This window comes from Rhinolophus sinicus, chromosome 1 (genome assembly GCF_057876585.1).
Source record: "Rhinolophus sinicus isolate RSI-liver-muscle chromosome 1, RSI-T2T, whole genome shotgun sequence".
NCBI lineage: Eukaryota > Metazoa > Chordata > Mammalia > Chiroptera > Rhinolophidae > Rhinolophus > Rhinolophus sinicus.
In genome coordinates this window covers 175,990,769-176,008,830 of record NC_142501.1, presented here as the reverse complement: position 1 = coordinate 176,008,830, position 18,062 = coordinate 175,990,769, and the positions used below count along the sequence as shown (strand labels likewise).

Here is an 18,062-nt window from a genome sequence, read left to right as displayed (position 1 = left end):
AATCTTCCTTCTGACAGAAAAGGCATTTTTCCCTAAGTTTGTTAGAGATTTTATCATTCATTAAGTACTTCAATCCAGCTTAAACTTAATTTGATATTGTTTATATGATGTAAATATATTTGTTTAAAACAGTTAAATGATTCCAATGATTTGAGTCAAAAATCCATTAATCAACAAATATTTTTTATTGTTTTAAATTTATATAATTAAGTTTAAGTTTTCATCTCATTTCATACTATTTATTCTGCTCAGTCTTCAGAATGAACCCTATTACAACATTTTAATATTTAACAGAAGTTGTCCTGGATTGTTATTATCCTATTTTTAAATATTTTTGTAAATATTTCCTTATTCAATAAGAACTTAACAGTTTCATCAAGTGTAAAAAAAAAAAGTTTCACTCTATAAATTCATTTTAGACAAACAAATTTCTTTATAATAATCTGCCTTTCTATCTGGGAACCATGCTACCCTGTTCATTATTTGAGTCTTCTTGTACATATGTCAGAAAAGTTATGTTTTACCTGCTATATTTTTTACCTATAGGTTGCTTTATGTTTCATCGGAGCTTAAAATTCAAATGCCCTTGAAAAGTTGACACAACATCCAGGTTAAAGCTGATATTACCTAGGATGACAGCAGAAGTTTTCAAAATGATCAAATACGTAATTTCAAGCTTATTCAAAGATGAAAAGAAAAATTGGATATTTAGTATTTTCGATCATAATAGCATTGCATACAACATATAACTGTCTCCTCTCTAAAAATGGGGGGGGGGGCATGATGGTTTTTCTGAATGACAAAAGTTTCCATATGTTTACTTTGTTCTAATCAAAAGTAGTCTTCCAGAGGAGTCAGCTATTTTGAAACAAGCATGCTTCTATAAGTTACATGTATAATGCTTCTTCATGATTTCATCATTGTGAATTGATGATAGTTTACTTTTATCAGTTTTGGCATCTGGAAGGAATAAACAGTACAATTTATGTGAAGCAATTTCACTTTAGAATTTCATGTTCACTTCTTTCACCGTAGCTAAATTAACCATGACTGAGTTTTAGAGGAGACAAAGGGAAGTGATGCCCTCCTGATCCTGTCAGCATTTCTGGAAGTTTTAATCCCAACAGCTGAAGTGAAGATGATGAATCACATCATCATTCCTGACCAATCAAGCAGAGGAAAGGGCCAGGACAGGAAGGAATGCTTTAAACATTTTTATTTATCCTTTTTTTTATTACTATTATTCACATTGCACTTATTTTGAAAAATGTCACAGGGCTTCTCTTGGGTTTGTACCTCTAAGGACAATTTGGTTTCTGGTTCCATTGTCAAATTTATGTCAAAGTTACGATAGGGATAACACACAAGTCATCAAAAAATAAAATTACCTTTCCCCTTCCTAATAATGCTGAATATTTCTAAAGTTTGGGAGAAAGTCCAAGCTTTGGAGGTGTTCCTCTCCTTTTTTTGTGTGTTCTTTTTTCCTTCTAAAGTAGCCATTTTACTAACCATTTCATAATCACCAACATCAGAGCTACTGTAAGTGAATTGATGTCAAAGGAATTTCCTGTTCACTGATGCTAGATGAGCTTGATAAATACAATGTTCTCACTAATTTTGTATTAGAAAAAGCTTCCTGATTAAAAAAAAAAAAAGGTTTCTTATACAAGTTTCTAAATCTTAACACGATATTATTACAAACGATGTTTGACTAAAGTATTACTTGATAAACGGAAGTAAAATCCACCACCTAAGTGATGAAGTTGGGGGAGGAGATCTTCCTTAGGAAAGTATTAGGGCTTATTGGTAGACAGCTGGGCCAGAGCAAAGAAGGATGCTCTTTAGTTACAGGCTGAAGAAGATTTTCCTAGCAACAGGTAATAAACAACAGGATTGACAGGCACAGAAACAACCTGGCTTCAGAAGAGTCTTTCTGGCATCCAGTCGAGGTCCAGGTAGACAGCATCTGTCATCAAGCAAGACTGAAAGCAACAAGAGAGAGTCAGTAAAATGAATGGGTGTCCACACTTAACTTTATTTCTAAAAGGTAGGCCTTCTCCCTTCATTCCACTTCTATTGAGTATCTATACCATACATACATACATACATGTATATATACACACACACACATACATAAAACAGCTTGTAAGGTGCTATGGTTTCTACCACCAGAGAATTCACAATGAATCACTGAAAGCCATGATCTTCTCCATATAACTTTTGAATTAATTTTCCTACATTTCAGGTTTGAATATATCCTCTGCACTTCCAAACCCCAAACCCAGGCTAAAAGCTTTTCCTCTGTCCCTCTTATCTACCAAACTCAGTATTCATTTCCATGAAAATCAGAACCCTCTACAATGTCGACAATTAATTTATTTCCCAGCAATATTCTGGACAAATGTTAAAACCGGATAGCTTGTTCTTTCCTACATTTTAAAAAATACTATTTCTTCTACACATTCTTCTCAAAAATTAGTGTCTGAAAAAATTTTTTTTATTTTTTCAATGTTCCCTTTCAAATCTTTCATTTGCCACTTTATATATTCCTTTGTTAAGGTGATTACATGGTGTCTATCTTTACTAAATCTCCTCATTGGACTTCCATTGTCATTTTGTAGTGATTTCTATCTCTATTAATGTTTTTGCATTAAATTGAATTCACTTTAATAATAATGTTTCTAAATCAACGTTCTTTAGTTATATGTGCTCGTGATATATTTTTTCCATGTCTTGTTTTCAAACTATCCTATTTTTTGCTTCATGTCTTCAAATAACATAGTCAGATTTGTTTATTCATGGTTGTTATCTAACATGATAATTCCTATCTTTTAAATAGGTTTGTTTTATTTGTATTTATTGTGGTTATTGATATATTTGTCTTCATTTCTCTTTTACTTATTTTCCTTCACTTAGAATATTACTGGATTTTTCAATTTTATAAATACTCTTGTTGGTTTTGGCCTCTACTCATTTGGAGTTTAAACATAAATTTCTCCAGGAGTTGGGGAGAGATAATCAATAGTAATTTTACAATTATTAAGCACTGAGAATTAGAAAATATTTTTGGGGGTAGATAAATATGTTTTGTCACTGAAATTATTTAAGAAAACTGACATATTGTATAAATAAAATGCAACTTATTTAATGAGTTTTAGAACTTGATTTGAATTCCCTACAAATAATGAATCCTTTTACCACATACACTGGGGTGGACAACTCCACCTCCCTACCCTTAATTTGGTCTCATTTTAGTACAGATATGACTGACTTCTGAAACTTTGAAGAGCTTTATTACATAATAAATATATCTTCCCTTCCATATCCCCATGAGGAGTTTAGCTGACATATACTACTCATGTCTACCAACATAATATTTTCTGAATAATGATTTTAAGATGTTATGTATATGTAAAAAAGAAAGTTGAAAACTGAAATAAAACACATATTTTCTATTGAAAATTATAGACTAAATAGTAAATAAGTCATTTCTTTAAAAATTCAGATTATCTAAAATATTTTGTGAATGATTGAATTAATTTTTTCCTATATATAGCACATAGATGTGTTTTTATTTTTATAACTACTTTTAACAAAACATCTTTATAGTTAACTTAGGTGAATGTGTTTAGAAATATAGAAAAATCTGTACCATGTTACCAGAAGTCATATGAAGTTGACCAAGTCTGACCAAATAAAGGAAATAATTATCGGTGTATACAATATTAATCAAGATAGCGTCTGAATTTTTGAACCACATCACAGGCTGGCAAAGCCTGAGCATAAAACCTCAGATTTAATGTTAAAATAACTTAAAAGTAGGAGTAAAGAATACATGTTACTTTTAAAAATATTAATAGCACCATAGTTGGAGTCCCACATCAGTAATTGCTTACTTCTGACATTTATAATCATTTTGTTTTTAGCTAATATTCACTCTGGATTTACAAATATGCATTATTTCCAAATAAACATAATTGTCTTTTTCTGTTGATTCTTTATTGGTACATTATAATTATATTTGTTGAACATAATGATTCTAACTAAAATTTCAGAATACGATAAAAGATTTTTCAAGGCAAAATAAGAGAAATTTCCAAATAGATTTCTATATCCTTAATAACTCAAGCTTTTTTTTAATCTAAATGTCCACATGTAGAGAACATTTTTATGTTTAATATGATCACTTTCCATAGGTATTTTTCCAATGGAGAATATTTTTAAAAGAAAGTAAATAACTGAAAAATTCACAATCTGTTTTACTAGCAGTCTCCTTCATTTTGAACTACTTTTATCATAAATTTTTAGAAAATTACTTTCAAAACTTACATTTTCCAAATATTGCCATGTATTTAAATTCTGATTTAAGTATATTTTCCATCTAAATCCATTTGTTTGGTTACCAATTGAAGCTTATAAAATGTATGCAAGACAGGCTTCATAAGCTCTCTAATAGCAAAATCTTAACAGTAGTGCAATTAATTCATGAAGAGCAATTCCATTTTGTCCTTTTAAAGTTCACATATTCCTTAAGAAATTAAAAGGGATTTATTTTAAGATGAAAATTCAAATCTTCATTATGCATAATATTTGCAAAATAATTGTGACTTCCCACATTAAGAAATTTGTCATATCAAAATTAGCACTTCCAAATTGAAAAAAGAATTATTCCTGTTTTGAATCAATTTATTCACTTACAAAACTAATTTCTTCCATTAGTGTATTTAATAAGTGATGTGTTAATTTATATACATTATTAACTACTTAGGAATAATATAAGCTTAAAAATGATAGGATAAATGACTTTCAGAACTGGGGAAAATTCCTAATGACTGATTTGTTTTACACAGTTTTGTTCAACTATTACTTTTCATAGACACAGAATATAAAATGATTTATGCCCATTTTTAGGTATGTTAAGTATTTCAGTGTAGTATTCATGAACTCTTTTTTAAAATTTTAAACTTCTAATAGACAATTACCTAGTGTCTTAATTTAGGACCCCTTAAAACAGCCAATGACAGACAACAAAGATTTGGGTGCCCTTATTGTATTTGAAGTGAGAAAATAAGGAAAGTGAGTTAAGAAAGGAGGAAAGAAAATGGGAAGAAGCGTTAGCAAGTTTTCTCAGGTGAATGCTGTCAGGAGTACCTGGGAAGCATGCAGAACACCTGTGTGAATTGTTCACCTGAAGGACAGGGGCCAATGGAAATTGGCTCCCTCTCCCATGTGAATGTTGTCATTAGGGATATAAATTCTTCCACATTCTAGACTGAGCTTGAGCCCAGGTTCAGTGGACAAAGCACTGGAGGAGACCCTGGGTGCAAAATGGAAAAAACAGCTGTGTGAACTTGATCAACAATGGAACAAGGTCAGCACAGACTGAGTCTGAGCTCCTCCACACCTGGGCCCGCAGCAGTGACCAAAGCAGAGACAAGTCTAGCTATTATGATGTACGAGGTCTGACAATTAAGTGTGCACATTTGTTGCAATGATGTTGCTAACCTTTTTTGATATCAGAGGGATGAATCATTATGAATTTGCACCAACTGGACAAACAGTTAACCAAGTTTACTATTGGGACGTGTTGAAAAGGCTGCACAAAAAAGTTAGAAGAAAATGACCTGAACTTTTTGCCAACAATTCATGGCTCTTACATCACTACAATACACCAGCTCACAGGGCACTGTCTGTGAGGGAGTTTTTAGTCAGTTTTTTGGTCAGTAAACAAATAACTGTATTGGAACACCCTACCTACTCACCTGATCTGGCCCTCAATGACTTCTTTCTGTACCCAAAGATAAAGGAAATATTGAAAGGAAGCCATTTTGATGACAGTCAAGATATGAAGGGTAATAGGACAGCTCTGATGGCTGTTAGGCCGTATATAGGCCAGGAGCAGAAAACTTCTTATCTTAAAAACCGTCTTGTCATGCATTGTACTTTGTACCTGCTGGCTTGTGTTTGTCTCCTAGGGGCTTCTGATCAGCAGGCCTGCGCAGCCCAGATGGTAGCGTGAGGGCCAGGATATGGAACCGGAGAGCTTAGTCATGTCCCGAAACCCTTAGGTGTGAGGGACAATGCAATGAAAACCCCCTGAAGCATGGAAGGGGGAACAACTTCCTTCACTCCCTCCTATAAAACTCCATACCCCTGTTTGCTCGGGGAGGTTATGGTGTTTTCTAGCCTGACCTCTTGCAGCTCAAACATGCCAAATAAATGCTAATAGACCAATTTTGGTCTCCTAGGACTCATTCCTCTGGCCGTGACTACCAATTTGGTCGCCTGTACGGGAGCCACCTTTGTCTACCCTTCGGCGTATGACTTAGGTAAGTCTTCCCTCTTTCACCCTCCGACTTGGTCAGATTTGCCGGCGGGATACAAGACTGAGTGCTAGGCTTGACTGTGTCCCGGGGCCAGGCCCCTGGATCAGCCATTGGCAAGGCTGCCCCGGTCTGCACCCTTCCCCTTCTCTGGACCTGTGGAAACCGACAGTGGGACGCCCTGCCATTTCCCCTTGTCCTCTGGGTGATTAAAAGGGTCTAGACTTTACCTCCGTTTGCCCCCAATTCCCTTCCTCCATTATGATGGGCTCCGGCTCCTCCTCTTACCCCAAGGTCTCCCCTTTGGGGATTATTTTGGGCCTCATTAAGAGAAGACTTTACCCCATTTTAAAGGCTAAACGTCTTATTTTATTTTCAACTGCGGCCCGGCCACAATATAAGCTTGATAACGGCGAATCCGGGCTGCCTACCGGAACTCTTGGTGCAATCCCCTACCTCCTGGTTTTCTTTGTGCTGAGACGGACTTGTCCCATTTCCCACCTAAGGGCAAATCACACCTCTTGGGTTTAGCTTCAGCCTCTTCTTCCCCCTCAGCTCCAGAGTCCTTACCCCCTAATCCTGATCCAGATCCTTTTGACCCCCCTGATTTTCCTTATCCTCCCCAACCTCCGCTAGTTTAAAATCCCCCACTATATCAACCCGCTGCCTCCTTGTCCACCACCCGATACTTCCACAATGCCCGATACTCCTGCTTCCTCCACTACTGCCCCGCCTGTTCCCGACCTTTCTTCCCCTCCTCATACCCTATCTGGACAGCCTTATGCACCCCAGCCACCCAGATGCCTCTCAGGGAAGTTGCAGGCACTGAAGGCCCTGTTAGGGTCCATGTCCCTTTCTCGATGACAGACCTGAGTCACATTGAATCTAAGCTAGGCTCCTTTTTTCCTGATCCCTTCTGCTTTACTAAAGAGTTTGAATATGTAACCCTTAGCTATGACTTTACTTGTGGGACGTCTATATTATTCTCTCCATGTGTACTAACTTTGATGAAAAGGATCGTATCATTCAAAAAGCTAGGGAAATAGCAGACTTCATGCATCGCCAAAATAATAATAATAATAACACCCACCCTCCTGGGGATACGGCTTTTGCTACCCAGGATCCTAACTGGAATTACCAAACTCACCCCCAGCCCAATCCTGACCACCTAAGGGGAGACCATATGATTAATTGTCTCCTTCAGGGCATGAAGGCAGCCATTCAGAAAGCTGTCAATTACAAAAAAAGTTAGGCAAATCTACCAAGACCACCATGAGAACCCAGCTGTTTTTCTCTCCCACCTTTCAGAGGCTCTAGAAACCTACTAACATTAATCCTGACTCTCCAGATGGCAGACCTAGCTGTCTTAGCCATGCATTTCATCTCCCAGTCGGCCCCTGATATTCACAGGAAGCTTCAGAAACTAGAGAGCGTCCTAACACCGCACAAGCAGATCTTTTAGAACTGGCCTTCAAGGTCTTCAACAATTAAAATGAGGAAACTAGACAGGCCCATACTCAGGCCTCACAGATGGTTGCTGCCACAGTTTCTCAGGCCGTTAGGCCGGGTCGGCCCCAAAGTAAAGAACCAGGACCTCAATCCTCTGCACAGCTTAATCAACCAGGCGCCTGCTTTAAATGTGGCCTCCCGGGACATTGGAGCTGCTCTTGCCCTAACCTAAGGCCTCCTACTAAGCCTTGCCCCCTATGCGGCTGTGGTGGCCACTGGAAATTAGATTGTCTTCGAGCAGCTCAAGTCTCAGGAACATCCACGCCCTGGCTCCACCAAACACCACGCCTGCCACGTCACTAGCAGATGGGAATAATCTTTCCCTCCTGGAGATCCTAGACACCGATGAAGATTGAAGGGGTCCAGTCCTGTCACAGGCTTCCACCTCCACCATGTGCATGACAGAACCACGGGTAACTCTCCTACTTGCCGGTAAGGCCATTTCTTTCCTTCTGGACACGGGGGCCACTTACTCGGCACTCCCCAAATTTTCAGGCAAGCTCTCTCCCTTTCTCTATTGTTGGCACTCACCACCCACCTCTTATCATCTCACTCAGAGATCCCATGTCGATGACCTCCTTTGTAGCCCTACACCTAATATCTCCACTTCTCATACCCGCCTGCTTCTTAATTATCTGGCTTCCCTAGGTTATCGTGTCTCCCACCATAATACCCAACTCTCCACCCCAACCATCACCTACCTAGGATTTCACCTTTCTCCAGGTCGCCAGGAAATCATTACACAGTACAAAACACTCATTTACTCTATCCCCTTCCCCTCCACTAACGAGGATCTTCTCTCTTTCCTTGGCTTGGTTGGATATTTTCGCATCTGGATCCCCAACTTTGGCCTCATTGCTAAACCCCTTTGCCAGGCCATGGCTGGCCCCCTCCAGGAACCTCTCCTATCTCTTTCAGAGAGCACCTCTGCTTTCTCTCAACTCAGATAGCTCTCATTTCCGCCCCCGCCTTGCTTTACCTGACCTGATCAAGCCTTTCTTCCTATACACCCATGAATCTTGGGGGCTCATTCTAGGCCTCTTGGGTCAGAAACTGGGCCCCAATCTCAAAGCCGTCACTTACCTATCCAAACAACTAGACCCCATTGCCTGTAGCTGGACCCCGCCTCTCTGCCCTTGCCACCTCTGCCCTCCTCACTTCAGAGGCTTCCAAACTTACTCTCAACCTATCAATATTTTCTTGCCCCATTTGGTAATTAATCTTCTTAATAATAAGGCCCGTTCCTTTCTTAGTTCTTCTTGCCTTACTCATTATCAACTTCTTCTGACCTCTTCCCACATTACTCTTCTTCAGTCCCCTGTCCTCAATCCCTCCACAATTATTCCTACTTCCCACTCTGTGTCTCTTTCTTGCATTGAGGAACTCAAATCTTCCCAACTTCTTCTCCCTGACTTTTCTGACAACCCCTTTCCTGATACCGACTACACCTGGTTTGTTGACAGGCCCAGTTACATTCGTAATGGAGAGCGCTATTTAGACTATGTTGTTACCTCTGACCATAAACTCATAGAATCTTCCCCTCTCCCTTCTAACACTTCTGCTCAGAAGGCTGAACTTATTGCCCTTACCCCCACCCTAAACCTAACCAAAGGATGCTCTGTCAAAATTTATACAGACTCCAAATATGCCTTTCATATTATCCATTCCTATGCTGCACTCTGGGCAGAATATGACTTCCCCTGTAGCCTATGGCCACTTAATCCTCAAACTTACTGAGGCTCTCCAACTCCCTGCTCATATTTCCATTATACACCGCAGGGGCCACCAAAGGGGCTCTGGCCTTGTAGCCATTGGTAACAATAAGGCCAATAGAAGGCATGCTGGGCTGCCCTCCTCAGCTCTCAAGAGCCTGTTACCCAACTCCTTGCCATCCCTAACCTTCAACCCACCAGATGAAATGACTTCCCTTACCAGTGAGGAAGCCATTTGGGAGGGCCCCTGGCTTACCTCCACCAGCAAACTAATCCTGCCTGATAGCCAGGCTTTAGACATCCTTACGGCTTTCCACAACTCTCTTCTCATTGGACATAGATCCCTACTCACTTTCTTACTTCCCTTTATTACTCACCCAAGTCTTTCTTCCCTTTCAGCCCACCTCACCAGGCTTGCTCTATTTGCCACCTTTCCAACCCCCAGAGGGCCATTCGGCCTCCCCCATCCTTCCTGACCCATCAGGCCTGCAGCCACATCCCTGGCCAAGATTGGCAAATTGATTTCACTCATATGCCACTCATCCACCAACACCGCTGTCTCCTCACCTTCCTGGATACTTTCTCTAGATGGCTTGAAGCCTTCCCCGCCACGTCTGGAAAATCCTCCGTGGTCTCATATGCCCTTCTCCACCACATTATCCCCTGTTTTGGCCTCCTGTCAACCATCCAGAGCGACAATGGTCCTAGTTTTATTTTCCAAATCACCCAAAAAGTCGCCACCTCTCTTGGTATTCAATGGTGACTGCACATCCCGTATCATCCCCAAACTTCTGGGTAGGTACAAAGGGCTCACTTTACCCTCAAAATTCAGTTAACCAAGCTGTCCTTAGAACTCCGTCAGGACTGGATTTCCCTCCTCCCTATGGCCCTTTCCCACCTCCACACTGCCCCCCATACTCCAACTTTCCTCAGCCCATTTGAATTCCTGTATGGTTGCCCTTTCCTCTTTGGCAACATACTCCCTTCCTCCTCACTTCTCCTTGGTGATTACCTGCCTACCCTTTCCCTCACCCAACACCCCCTACACTATGATGTTGATACCTTCCTCCCCAAACCTCAGGCTGGAAGTGAAATTCCAGCAACTCCTCTAGAATCGGGAGACTGGGTCCTCTTGAAGGCACTCCCAGACCAAGTCCACCTCCTCCATCCCAAATGGGAAGGACCCTATCAGGTCATCCTAACAACCCCCACAACAGCCAAACTGTTAGGAATATCTTCTTGGATTCACCTATCTAGGCTTAAAAGGGCTCTGGAGCCAGCAATCCCGGACATAGACCAACAAAAACAATAGAAGCTAGACCAGCCAGAGGGACCCCTGCCAGACATCCCACCAGACAATTATACCTGCACTCGGAGCTGGGACATGAAGGTGACAATACATAAGCAACAGACCACATGAGTAATAAGACCTCACAGGTACGTGCTGGACAAGTTTATGATATCATCTTAAAGGATTCTGACTCAAATGCCCCCGGATAGTTTAAGGGAATTAACAGACACCCAGGTAGAAAAAAACGATCTGGGAATTGGCTTTTGACAAACTGTTACAAGGGGATTTTATGGACTGTACACCAACTGAGCTTAAGGACTACTTGGAACTCTCACTATAATCCCCAAACCCTTTATTCCAGCCTGTCAAAATGCACCATCACCCTCCCTTGTCTTCCTGGGAAGACAATTTTTTAATTAACACCTCTTGTATTTTAGCTACAGGTGAAAATTTAACTAGATGCTGGATCTGCCATACCAACCCTGAGACACTTCTAGATACAATACCCATGTTAAGGCTTATCTAATTACTATTCGCTCTCTAATCTAAGCAAGGAACTTCTCCCTCCAGGATGAGAGGACCCCTTTTCCTTGAGGGTTCATTGGGAATGTAACTCACCCCTCTGCTTTCAACTAACTCCCTTACAACATAGGACTTTCAACTTCTCCAAAACCTCTCCCACCTGTATCGCATCCCTAGGCTGTACTCCCTGCTTTAATAACACCCATACATCCAACATTGACCTCTTTCAGGCCCTTAGTGCCTTAACTCAGGGCGGCTCCGCTGACTTAACAACTGGAGACATCCTAAAGTCTCTCAATTGGTCTCACCTCCTCTGCCAACCTATCTCCATTCAACCCTGCACCCCTAATGACATCCATTGTTGTCCTGAGGCTATTACAACCTTGGATCAAGCCAAATCAACTGGCTGCAGACCATGGAAACTGGGCAAATTCCTTCACTGGACCTTACCCAGGTTTAACCCACCTCCAGCTTCCCCCTACAAATCCAAGCTTGCCAACCTAGGTCCTTTCAAATCTTGTGTCTCCCCTTCATCCCATATACTCCCTAGCCAATATAACTCTACCAATAACACATCCCTTCCCCGCCAGGCCTGATGTGGCTTTGTGAGACCCCTAACAACTGGCTCACTACCCAACAGGAGCCCCTAGAGGCCATAGCCCACCCCCACCTTGATAATTTCCCACAGGGAAGAGACTGCACCCTGGGCACCTTGGCCCCACAGGGCCTTACCTTTGTAAACCTCACCCAGAGCCCACCTCCACGTAGACAGAAGAGGGATTTAGGACTCATGGTAGCAGGGGCAGCTGCAGTGATAGTGACAGTCCCTTGGGGAGGTTTTGCCTGTCATGAACACACGCTAAGGGAGCTCACTAAGCCCAGAGAAGACACTTCCCAAGATACAGCAGATGTCCTGGCAGAACTCTCCAGGTCATTAGATTCACTAGCCAATGTTGTCTTCGACAACTGCCTTCGCCTTGCTTCAGACTACTGCCTAGCAGACCAAGGGGATGTTTGTACGATCATTAACAAGACCTGCTCTAACTTTATTAATAATTCAGGACAAGTTAAAACCAGTATCAAAAAGATTTATGAACAGACTGAATGGCTGCACAAATACAACAGTCAAGGGGCGACTAGTTCCCTGACCTCCTGTCTTCCGAGCCTTTCTTGGTTACTCCCACTCACAGGCCCCTTAATCATCTTACTTCTCTTACTTTTTGGCCCCTTCTTGCTCTGCCTGCTCATTAACTTTATTCAGAAAACCATAGCTGAGGTTATTGGCAGGCAAATAGCTCTCACCAAGCCCTTACAAATGCACCGCTGCAGCCCCCTCAGCCAAAACTCTACTTAGGGATCCCGATCAATGCCCCCCTCAGCAAGAAGCAGTTACAGAAGACTGACAACTACCCCTTTTCCTAAGAGTAGTTACCAAACACAGAGGGGGAATTTGTTAGGCCATATTTAGGCCAGGAACAGGACCCTTCTTATCTTAAAAGCCATCTTGCCATGTATTGTACTTTGTACTGCTGGCTTGTGTTTGTCTCTTAGCGGCTTCTGATCAGCAGGCCCGGGCAGTCCACACAGCGGCCTAGGGCCAGGAGGTAGAACCGGAAGGCTTGGTCATGCCCTGAAACCCTTTGTTGCCAGAGACAATGCAATGAAAACCCCCTGAAGCATGGAAAGGGGAACATCCTCCTTTACTTCCTCATATAAAACTCCACACCCCTTTTTGCTCGGGGACGTTATGGTCTTTTCTAGCCTGACCTCCCACAACTCAAACAGGCACAAAATAAATTCTGATAGACCAATTTTGGTCTCCTACAACTCATTCCTCTAGCCGTGCCTAACAACGGCCATTCCAAAAAGTTCCAAAATTGCTTTGAAGGGTGGACTAGGCACTAGCATTTGTGCATAGCTTCCCAAGGGGAGTACTTAGAAGGTGACTGTAGTGATATTCAGCAATGAGGTATGTAGCACTTTTTCTAGGATGAGTTCGCAAACTTCATTGTCTGAACTCATAGGGCTCTGGTGCATCTTAAACTAGAGACATCAACTCAGAAATGGATTGAAAAAACATTTCTTCCTTCCTTGATTTACTCATCGTAAGCAACTGACTTAAGCAGACACTGTATTAAGTAATATTCACATATTTTCTCTCTCAGCTTTTTCTTATAAGGCTATATTTATGTTTTGTGGTCACCAAGATATATTTTAATATACTACTCTAGAAATGTAGAAAATATTCAATAAAATTACGGAGTTAATTAACTTTCCCAGGTGCCTTCAAATTTCTCAGCTGTGTGATTCACTATTTATTGAACTTCCAAGGACATGCATACATTTTTCTTATTATTCAAAAATAATAGTACTAATGGGGATTGTTCTCTCAGTGACTGAAAAGATGGATGTGTGACTAATGGTCCTTTCCATCCTACATAAATGCATACACTGTCCTTCAGCTATGACTTGCCGTGTCTGAGGCTATTTACAACTAAGTCTCTTATACTCACTCTCTTCCCAGCACCTTCACTGAAACAGAAACACCCCATTTCTAATTGCATTGTGTAGGTCTAAATTGATGTGCATTAAAAAGTAAAAAATTCTCTTTTAAAGAAAGCACTCTTCAGTTTCCATTTTAATGCCTAAAAACATTAATCTGTATTCACAAAGCAAAGCATACAAAAGGTGGGTGGGAGTTGCTTTTCTCATCAAATGTACAGAAAGAGACCTGTATTTTAAAATTGCAAATGCCTTATATGTTACTTATATTACTGTTTATTTTGGTCTGTGTTTTTCCAACAGTTATGTGCTCTTAGAATTTTTCTGTTGTTGTTAAAAAAAAGTTATTGGAGTAGAATTATTTTTTAAAAAGATGATAAGTCAGCTACCTCTAGAGTCAGCTCTCTCTACCCTGAATCCTCACCACAGGCACCAGTCCTCTCTTTTATATCTTATCACTTGCCAAATCCTTTGGGATTTTCTTTTATCACAAATCTCTGATTTCCATCCTGTGTTTTCCAGTCTTATTGCTACCACCTAGCTAGACTATCTTTCTGAATTTATTCAGTATATCCCATGGAGTAGGCATTGTACTAGGTATAACACTATCCTAATAATTGCAGATATCTATCAGTTAATACCTCTTGCTGCCTCATCTAGACATTTTTAGCTTGAAGTAACAGTAAATAACTCAAACTAGTTCCAAACTAATACAAAGATTAATTTCTAGAACAGAGCGTTGTCGCAGAGCACCCAAGGGCAGTAACAGCTATCTGTCTGTAGGAGAGACCAGAACCCGCAAACAGAAATTCATCATAAACTCAGGTAATTACAACCTTTTTTCTTCTGAATGTTTCTCATCTCTTCTTCTCTTTCTGCAACTACTGAATTCTTCTAACTTCTTTGTACACTAGTTGTCTCTGCCTCTTTAAGTGCTCATGTTTAAACATAGATAACCAACTTCTCCAAAATTTATGTGTTATAACTAAATGAATATCACAATAGATGATTAACACATAAAGGTGAACTCTCCACACTCACACTTACTCATTGAAACTTAGCAAACCTGTATCTTAGCCACCTTGTGTCTTTTAAAATGGTAATTAGTTAAGAATGTACATATTAGTATTGCCTATTGAAAAACTAAAATAAAGCTTCAGGATTTTCCTCCAGCCTCAGTTAATATGTGTGGACTGTAATAATGATATTCTGAATGCAAAAACTAGAAGTTGTCTAACTCAAAGAATTAATCAGGAACATCACATTAAATCAAAAGGAAAGATAGCATATATGGCTAAGGAAAAAAAAGTTCTTGGAAAGGGCAAGCCTCACAGTGCCCTGTAAAATCATGCTTTTTCAACATCAGCTCACATAAGTGCTAACGAACAAGAATTCAACAAAAGGACTCTTTTAACCACCCCCCCTCCCTCTCTCCCCCAGGAGGAGGGAGATGGCAAGACAGAATCTCATTGGCAAAAGCTTTCTACAGAATTCTCCATTATCTAGTGTGGTGTATTGACACCAAAAATTCATCCCCAGAGTATTTCAGGTGAACCTTCCTGCTGAAAGGGAGACAGAGGAGGTCACCTGAGCTTACCTAGTGTTAATAGACATGGGCCACACTGGGCACAAAGACAGGAAGAATGGTTATACACCTACTTTGTATCACATCTAAGGTGGTCTTATTCAAACGATTTTGCTCAAATAAAAAATTCTGAGAAGTGTCAAAGCATGCCCCTCCATCCCTTTCTCTCTCGTAATGACAATAGCTGAATCATCTCACTTCTTTGGGAAGGTGCATACCTGTGGTCTGTGATAGTACATTAAGAATCCCCGTGGATATAGAATTAATATCATTCTGGGAAGAGGTAGAGATTGGAAATAAAACTGCATAATATTTTGGCAAAAAGTCTCTCTCTTTGGGTCACTGCAGGTGAAAGTGATGCAGGACTGCAGCCACTTGGGATTTGGACCCAGTCAGCCATATTTTCCCCGACAGCATTCTTTTCAAATCTGACAGTAGGTAGGTATGTGCTGCTCCTAGAATGGGGAGGGTAGTGTATTTGTGCATGCATGGCTGTGTACCCTCTCAGCCTCTGATCTTCCTGGGAATCTCAGGGTAAGAACTTACTATGTGAACTGTGTTCTTTGAAGTATCAGGAGCACCAAAAATCTTTAGCTGGAAGGTCATACATTTAAGACAATCAGAAAACTCCACCCATACCCTGCACAGTGGGACCTGAAACAACTGTTGTATTTTTCTACTGAAACTATTGGCTCTAATGAAAAGAACACAGAGGCTATAGTCATTTAAAGAATAACTGTATATTTATATTACATTGCTCGTGACCTAAAGTCACCAATTTATGTAAAAGTTCCTAGTCATGGAAATAATTTGCTTAATTACATTTAACACTAAACTATAGCACTTAGGAATGTGGTAAAATAATTTCTTAGGAGAGTTTTCAAGCTGACATAGACTATTTGCATATTCCTTATTCCATAATGCAAGCCCTTCATTAATTGCCTTCTCTAAAGAGCATTTCAGCACCTTTTCTAAGCCTAGTGAGTCCTCATCTAAATAATATGAGCAAGCTTCACCGTTCTGCTCATGAAATGAGGTCACTTTTATCAATATCCTATATTGCAATGGTTAATTAACGAACAGAAATTCTGTCTTTTCAAAGAGTTGTCTTCTCTTGATAGCACCAAAGCTCCCCAGCGAGCATTTCTCATAGAATCTAATCTTTTCTCTACTGTAACTTGTCTCATGAGAACTCAGAGGCACCTCTCAAGGCCATACTCAGAACTCACTAGTTCCTTTGATTTGACCCACTCCTGCTCACCACGAAACCTCTTCCTTCTTGTTTCGACTGCATCAAAACACTGCATTGAACTATATCATTGGAGGAGTCAGGTTCAGCTGAAGCCCCTACCACCTAGAGAAACTGGAAACCAAATACCAATTCTGTTGCATCGACCACAATCTCTCCAACTCCTACTTGGTCCAAATGAGAAATATCCCACGAAGTTGAGAAAAAAATATTTCCTCTCTCTATGTTAATGCTTGGTCATGTGTATTCCACAGAAAAATAAATAAGCTGAGTCCCAAGTATTACAGATTTTAATTATCCAGCTTTTCTAAATTGATAAACCATCCCCCATTGCGTCCATGTTGAAGCTTCGCTGATTTCAGAGCAGAAATGAATGCCTACCAGTTGCACGTTTACACGTGTTGTGTGTAAAACACAGGGCCCTAGTGTTCTATCCAGCAATCAGGTCTCAGTCAAATCGACCCCACTCACAAGGTGCACATTGTTTCTGAAAAGAGAAAGTCCCAGTTCTAACCAGCAATCATGTCTCAGCCAGATACACTCCAGTCCATCAAACTCCTTATCATATCATTGCACTCACTGGAGAAGAGGGCGAGGGTGGGGAGAGAGAAGATAAATTTCTAGAGGCAAATAAGTATTTGGAGAGAAAGGGCACCACTACAAAACACGCAGCTTTAAACATCAAATACTGACAAATGTTTAGAGCAAGGAGTGACAGTAAGCCCTCCTAATAATATGTTGTGAACAATAAGCTACAAATCCAGACAAAATATCCTGATATACATGTTTTAACATGTAAATTTTTTCTAAATGTCTTTTACCCAAGTCTAGAACTAAAATTCTACAGATAGCATGGTATTCCCACAATAAAAAAGCTCCTACATGAGAAACTCATGAATTTATTTTTGTTACCTGCTTACCCAGGTAGATCATTATGTATCTATCTGAAGAATATATAGATTAACATAGTTTTATGTCTATTCTATTATGTCTGAACAAAACCTTTCATTTCTTCTAAATGCAATCGCAATTAAATGAGCTTCCTATTGTGCTGAATCTCTTTTATCCCGTATAATGCAGAATGCACCTAAAATGCTTGTATGCCCTTTCCTTGAATCCAGAGCGACTCATAATATTATTTCTTCATTTACCCTTCTGCTCTGCCCACTAAAGATTGGTGTATACTGTGTGAGATTACTGAATAGTTGAGAAGGAAAAGCGTAATTATTAGGTTGGTGCAAAAGTAAACGCGGTTTAAAAGTTTAAAAATAATTGCAAAAACCGCAATCACTTTTGCACCAACCTAATATTTCTGAAGCTCTGTGAGAGTCACATCTGCCCTTAGGTCAATTGTCCCTAAACCTGGATG

General features: G+C 40.2%; 1 pseudogene; it reads left to right on the top strand.

Moving 5' to 3' along the window:
- Positions 1-11,952: 11,952 nt before the first annotated feature.
- LOC148759302 (endogenous retrovirus group V member 2 Env polyprotein pseudogene) lies at positions 11,953-12,711 on the top strand (annotated as a pseudogene).
- Positions 12,712-18,062: the final 5,351 nt, after the last annotated feature.